At 40.2% G+C, this 6,523-nt stretch overlaps 1 pseudogene; it reads left to right on the top strand.

Annotated features, from left to right (window-relative positions):
• The first annotated feature begins 200 nt into the window (after nt 1-200).
• On the top strand, nt 201-2,238 carry LOC118858224 (annotated as a pseudogene).
• Nucleotides 2,239-6,523: the final 4,285 nt, after the last annotated feature.

Below are 6,523 nucleotides of genomic sequence, written 5' to 3'. Positions count from 1 at the left end.
AAAATAATTACTGCATTCAAAGAATTTCCCTTCTTTTGCAGGAAACATTTATACAAATAAGTAAATGCAGATTATATACAAAGTATTGGAGGGCACTGGGTCTTGGGTAAGAACTTTGATGGCAGGTAGTGATTTTAAGAGATTGAAAGTCCCGGCCCCCTCAGTCCACTTTGCCTCCGACCCCTGCCTGCCCACCCACAATGCTCAGCACCAGGCACACTGCCATTGCCTGCCTCCCTGGAGTCGCCTCCCAGGGCCCGGCTGTTGGCCTCTACCAGGATGGCTGGAATGGTCTTAGTCATGAGGCTTTTTGAATCATTTCAAGATGAGTCTATGCATATGAGGCAATCAAAGGGGCCATTATTGGTATTGACTTGGGTACAACTAATTCCTATGTGGCAGTAATAGAAGGGAAACAAGCAAAAGTGCTGGAGAATGCTGAAGGTGCCAGAACCACTCCCTCAGTTGTAGCCTTCACAGCAGACAACGAGCACCTTGTTGAAATGCCTGCCAGACAACAGGCAGTCACCAACCCAAACAACACATTCTATGCTACCAAGCACCTCACTGGCCGTCGATTTGAGGATCCTGAAGTGCAGAAAGACATTAAAAATATTCCTTTCAAAATTGTCCGTTCCCCCAATGGTGATGCCTGGGTAGAAGCCCATGGGAAGCTATATTCCCCAAGTCAGATAGGTGCATTTGTGTTGATGAAGATGAAGGAGATTGCAGAAAACTATCTAGGACATTCAGCAAAAAAATGCCATTATCACTGTGCCTGCTTATTTCAATGATTCTCAGCGACGGGCCACCAAAGATACTGCGTGAATATCTGGTCTAAATGTACTTCAAGTGATTAATGAGCCTGCAGCTGCTGCCTTGGCTTATGGCTTAGACAAATCTGAAGACAAAATCATTGCTGTGTATGACTTAGGTGGTGGAATTTTTAATATTTCTATCCTGAAAATTCAGAAAGGTGTCTTTGAGGTGAAATCTACCAATGGTGATACTTTCCTAAGTGGTGAAGACTTTGACCAGGTCTTGCTTCAGCAGATTGTGAAGGAGTTCAAGAGAGAGACAGGACTTGACCTGACCAAAGACGATATGGCTCTCCAGAGAGTATGGGAGGCCTCTGAGAAGGCCAAGTGTGAGCTTTCTTCTTTTGTGCAGACTGACATCAACTTACCATATTTGACTCTAGATGCTTTGGGGCCCAAGCACTTGAACATGAAGCTAACTTGAGCTCAGTTTGAGGGCATTGTCACTGATCTCATCAGGAGGACCATTGTCCCATGCCAGAAGGCCATGCAAGGTGCTGAAGTCAGCAAGAGTGACATTGGAGAAGTCATCCTAGTTGGTGACAAGAGCAGAATGCCCAAGGTTCAGCAGACAGTACAAGAACTCTTTGGCTGGGCCCCTAGTAAAGCTATTAACCCTGATGAGGCTGTGGCTATTGGAGCTGCAGTTCAGGGAGGCGTCTTAGCTGGTTATGTCACAGATGTGCTACTTCTGGATGTCACTCCCCTTTCTCCGGGCATTGAAACATTAGGAGGTGTCTTCACCAAACTAATCAATAGGAACACAACTACTCCAACTAAGAAGAGCCAGGTGTTTTCTACAGCTGCTGATGGTCAGACACAAGTGGAAATTAAAGTGTGCCAAGGAGAGAGAGAAATGGCTTCGGAGAACAAGCTTCTTGGACAGTTTACTTTGATTGGAATTCCACCAGCCCTACACGGAGTTCCACAGATTGAAGTCACATTTGACATTGATGCTAATGGTGTCGCACATGTTTCTGCAAAGGATAAAGGCATAGGATGTGAACAACAAATTGTGATTCAGTCTCCTCGTGGATTAAGCAAAGATGACATTGAGAAAATGGTTAAGAATGCAGAGAAGTATGCTGAGGAAGACAGGAGGAAGAAAGAAAGTGTAGAAGCTGTCAATATGGCAGACGGAATTATTCACGACTCTGAAACAGAGATGGAAGAATTAAAAGACCAACTTCCAGCAGATAAGTGCAATAAACTAAAAGAAGAAATTTCTAGAATGAGAGAGCTCCTGGCTTGCAAAGATAGCAAAACAGGGGAAAAAATCAGGCAGGCAGAATCTACTCTCCAACAAGCATCATTAAGGCACTTTGAAATGGCATATAAAAAGATGGCATCTGAGAGAGAAGAATCTGGAAGTTCTACTTCTGGGGAACGGAAGGAAGATCAGAACAAGGGGATGCAATAACGTCACCAGTGGACCTTGACTGGAGCAGAAATTGGGAAAACATTTGTGAAGCTTGGGAACAAAGGGGCACAAGGACCTTCTGGAGCAGGAATGGGCAAACTTCAGTCTTACTGAGTTTTTGCAGTATTCAATATATAATCTCCTTAATGTATAAAATCTAGTGAGTGTATTAGCTAATTATCATTTGATAGGTAATTCAGATAATACAAAGTTCTAAATGTTCACTCCCAGACTGTCTTTATCCAGATGCATGTAAGGGGCGGAAGGGATTCACTGATCATCATGAAGGCTTGACGCAGTTTTCTGCAGCAGTGACTGATTTCAAGGAGTGAAATAAAACCGTGTCACAAAATTGAGGTTAGGGGACTACAATCCTTAAAAGACTCATTAGGCACAGGTCCTTCTAGTTAGCCAAGTACTGATCAGCTGTGACTGATGGACTCCTTATTCATAGCCCATTCAGGGCCAGCTGCATTGCCAGAGAAGGGAGAAACTAGATTGAAAGAAATGGGTCTACTTTGTTTATCTAGAACTATTTCTTTTGAAACAAGGTGACTAATGAGGCTCTTCAACTTACCAAAGCATTGCTATCTCTACCTTCCAGCTTTTGCTTTGGGTACCTACTTCCTTGATAATTGTGCTTTTGATCCATTCTGGATTTTTTAAGAAAAATAAATATGAAAAAAGAGATTGAAGGAAGTATTTTAGTCTAGACATGGTGGACAGCATGTATAAATGCACAGAAGGGGTAGTTGGAATGTGGTATACCAGGAAGAGCAGGTAGGCCAATCTGGCTGAATTCTATAATACATTAAGGAGATTCATGAGCAATGAACACGGAAAAGTAGGACTAGAGCCAAATTGTGAAGGTTTTCAAGCCAAACAAGGTTTCATATTTTATCCTAAGTGCACTCAGTTTGGTCTCCCAGAGTAAATTTGATAGCATGAACTATAAGCTCTTGGTTCCCTTAAAGTTCTGGGCTCAGAGTGGACTAATGGAGACTCTGAAAGCCAAAATGTGTGTTGAGTCTCGGTCTTAGACAATCCTTAGCATTGATAGTGTGACCTTAACGGCCTTTTTTATTGGCTCCTAAGAACTCAGAAATCTTGTGACCATCCTGCTATACAATAATTAACTGTATGATGAACTTGCAATCCAGTTGGGAAAACAAGACTAAAAATATGGTGAAGCAATGGAGAGATTAATAGTCTTTGGTATCCTTGCAGTTGGCTGAATAAGCACAACTTTTTTTTTTAAGATTTCCTTCTATAACATGCATCTAACCTATTACAAGACTATGAGTGGAAAGGATAGATTTAAAACCAAAGCAAACAGTCCAAGTATGGGATTAAGGGGATCCCCTATAAGCTGTTTGCACACATGGCCAAGTCTATAGACTTGATTTGATATATTTGATTCCAAACAGAAAGAAGTCTAAAAATAGCATTACAATGGCATCTTATGTCTGCTCCTGCTTTTCTCTCCATGAGATGTCATTTAAAGTTGTCTGATGCTTCTTAATATTGTTACCAAAATATAAAGACCTTCTGTTGTTATAATAATAGTCACAACACTTAATGCCTATGGTGGACCACTACCTTTGCAAAATACAGGAAGAAAACCCACTGGGATGATTATTCAACTGATAAAACACAATCTTCCTCAGTGTTATGGCTACAGGCAAGGAGGAAAAAACAAATAAGCATTAAGTTCTCCATTACTTATTTGACTGGTTAAGAGGGGCTGGTGGACCTGAAGTTAGTGAGATAATATGACATAAGGAAAAATTAGAGATGTGATACAGTGGGGGAAGGAATAATAATAATAGCTAACATTGTTATATTACCTTAAGGTTTGCCGTGTTCTTTGTGTATTTTCTCATGAAAGGTCTTCATTTTGTAAACCTTAGAGAGTTTCATAAATATGAATCATCAATTTTTCATTTTCACTGTAACTCTGGGGAAGGTACTATAGATTAGCACCATTTTAAAGATGAGGAAACTGAGGCTCAAAAAAATCAATTATTTCCATGGTAATGCAACTAATTTCAAAACCAGGCTAGTCTTGGCTCCAAGCTCTTTCTACTATGCTATGATATCTCTAGGTAGATACCTTATAAACAAACAAACAAACAAATAAAGTCCCCTTCCAGGGTAGAACAGTCAGGAAAATAAACAATTTGGAATCTGTGCTGCATTCTGTTAGGAAAATTGTTTGTTTAATTTGTTAAGTGCCTCCTATGTGTCAGACACTACGCTAAGTATTTACAAATATCCCATTTGATCCTCTCTAGAAGGTGGGTGCTATTATTATCTTCATTTTATAGCTGAGGAAACTGAGGCAGACAGAGATTAAGTGACTTCCCTAAGATCAAACAGCTAAGATACTTACTGTGTCTGAGGTCGTATTTGAACTCAGGTCTTCCTAATTTCAGACCTACTGCTCTATGCACTTTACCACCATTCTAACAGCTGCTGTTAGAATACCTGATGAGATTTACGAGGGGAGGGTTGAACTGCTATATATCAGTGTGTAGGTGGCACAGTGAATAGAATATTGAGCCTAGTCAGGAAGACATCTTCCTGAGTTCAAATCTGGCTAGTTGTGTGACTTACTAAAAGTATTAAGCTACTGACTAGTAAGCTACTTACTGATTTACTAGCTATGCGACCCTGAACAAATCACTTAACCTTGTTTGCCTCAGTTTCCTCATCTGTAAAATCAGCTGAAGAAGGAAATGACAAACCACTCCAGTATCTTTGCCAAGAAAACCCCAAATTTGGGTAATGAAGAGTCAGACATAACTGAACAACGACAACAACAACTTGTAGTAGGAAGATAATGAACTAAGAGCCATTTAATTCAGGAAAATACCTGGTCATTTACTCAAAGCAATGAGTTGGGAAGGATTTTAGAGATAAATTTGCACTATTTGACAGGTAAATAAACTGAAGCCCAAAAGGAGGAAGTGAATTGTCCAGAGTTCTGTAGGCAGTCATAAATGGAGCTGGGATCTGAGCCCATGATCTCTATGTCAAATTAAGTCCCTCTTCCACTTTATCACTGCCTATTTATTTGTAATGAGGGTAGACCCCAGCAGGTGCCCAACTTCATATACTCCATGGCTTCACTATTCCATCCCCAATACATGTTATTGTGCTTCTACTACATAAATGCACTGGGGAGAATGTGAAGTATAAAGAAGGCATAGTCCCTATCCTCAGGAGTCATGGCTGAGAAAATAAGGAGCACACCCGTATGACTTTAGCCATCATTTACCGTATTTCCCCATGTATAAGATGCACCTTAATTTTGGGGCCCGAAATTTGAAAAAAAAATGTATTACATAAAGTTATTGAACTCAAGTTTTATTCATCTGCTCATAGCTTTCAGGCATCTTTTGGGTGAGTCTGGTGCACGTACGCATGATTAGTCCATTCCATTTCATGAACCTGAAGCAGCAATTGTGTCCTCCTTTGAAATCAGTAACTTATTTTCGTCAGCAATCCTTCTTGACTCAGGCTAAACCATCTTTGTGGACACAGGAATTCCAATTGCACGCCCCCTTTTAAGTTAGTTTCTGTGCCCCTATTATTAAAGCAGTGAAAGTGACCTTGCTATCTATTTCATAAAAGATTATGATGGGATTTCCCAAAAGAAGTCTGGTTATAGAAGATTTTGGAGCAAAAAATGCTGGTTAGGAGGAGACAGACTATGTAGAATATCCCCAAAAGAATGTAGTTTGGGAAAAGTTTAGAGCAAAATAGAGGACATTCTGTCTTTTTTTAAAACAAAAAATTGCTGTACACAAATATTTTTGATGTCTAACTTTCTATTAAATATTTCAGGGAAAAAAAATTGCTAGCATCGGCATTTTCTTATGTAGTCCCTATTCAGATCACATGGAATACAATTTGGAAAATGCTGGTCTAAGTGAATGAGCTTTTATTTATAAACCACTCACTGGAGTCATTGAAGGAAAGATATTCTAAATACAGGTCATGCTTATCAAGTTTCCTTTGATTTTGCCACAAGAGTATCTTCTGAAAATGCTGTTAGAAGAAATTGGGAAAAATCAATTTGTGTCTTGTGGCTTTTCTGTGCTGATCCCAAAAGACATGTAACTGCCTCTTGGTGGTCTTTAGACAAAAGGAGTAGCATCAGAAGTTTTGACCTTCCTTTTCAGGGTTTCCCCACGGGGTTGGAGAGTGGGGGTGGGGTTTGAAGAGAACTTGGCTGACTGCTATGGACTGCAGTAACCCCTACTTTCACTGTGCGTTTTTT

Source organism: Trichosurus vulpecula, chromosome 7 (genome assembly GCF_011100635.1).
Source record: "Trichosurus vulpecula isolate mTriVul1 chromosome 7, mTriVul1.pri, whole genome shotgun sequence".
NCBI lineage: Eukaryota > Metazoa > Chordata > Mammalia > Diprotodontia > Phalangeridae > Trichosurus > Trichosurus vulpecula.
The sequence above is the reverse complement of the archived record's forward strand: the minus strand, read 5'-3'. Positions and strand labels throughout refer to the sequence as shown.